Source organism: Sesamum indicum, unplaced genomic scaffold, assembly GCF_000512975.1.
Source record: "Sesamum indicum cultivar Zhongzhi No. 13 unplaced genomic scaffold, S_indicum_v1.0 scaffold00185, whole genome shotgun sequence".
Classification (NCBI taxonomy): domain Eukaryota; kingdom Viridiplantae; phylum Streptophyta; class Magnoliopsida; order Lamiales; family Pedaliaceae; genus Sesamum; species Sesamum indicum.
Window position 1 is genome coordinate 194,683 of NW_011628081.1, and position 890 is coordinate 195,572.

Consider the following 890-nt stretch of genomic DNA (forward strand, 5'->3'; position numbering starts at 1 on the left):
CATGCATAAACAGATGCCAAGAAACATAATGGATTCATCTCCACCAGGTTTCTATATAATCAAGTGAAAGAGTGCATACTAGTGTATAATGCTAACAATAATATAATCTATCAAATTAGCAAAGCTAATTCAAAACAAAACTCACATGCACTCTAACTCTTCCCACGAAACAAAACACCCATCATGGTTTATAGTCGAGTTTCTAAAATTCAGCAAATGGCCAGCAAAGGCTTGGTCATATAACAGATGGTGATGCATCTCATAATATTATAGACATCAACATGCTTTCCAAATATCAAAGGTGAAATTAGACTCCAAACAAATCAACCTGACACCACCCATTTTTTCAGAGATCCAACCAGCACATTGAGCTTTACATCCATCCTTGCAGCTGCAATGCTATGCCCCTGCCTCTAAATCGATTCTGAAAATCAACAATTAACATGACTTAGTTGAAGAAGGCAAATTAGTCTCAGTTCTACCAGAGATCAATATATACCTGCATTCTTGCCTCGCTTTGAGAAACAAACTGCTTAAAACACTTCTGCTCGGACAATTGAACATCTTGAAGAACATGGTTGACCTACAGTTGACAGTTTCAACAACCGAATCAATCAATCTCCAGCGGTTTCTAAGAAATTTAATAAGGAAAGCGGCAGTTGAGGACCAAAGCATGTTTCTCAATCGAGCTTTGACAGTTAGTTTCATTAGAGAATAACACAACCTACCATTCAATTCAATAAGACCAAAACTAGAACACAAGGCAACAGTACAAAACAAGAACACATAGAGGACCACGCCCTGACAAGCATAAGATGTTAACTTATCAGTTTGTCCCCTTTCTTAAACCTTATAATATATAGAGAAGTGCACCATGCTTAAAAAGGACA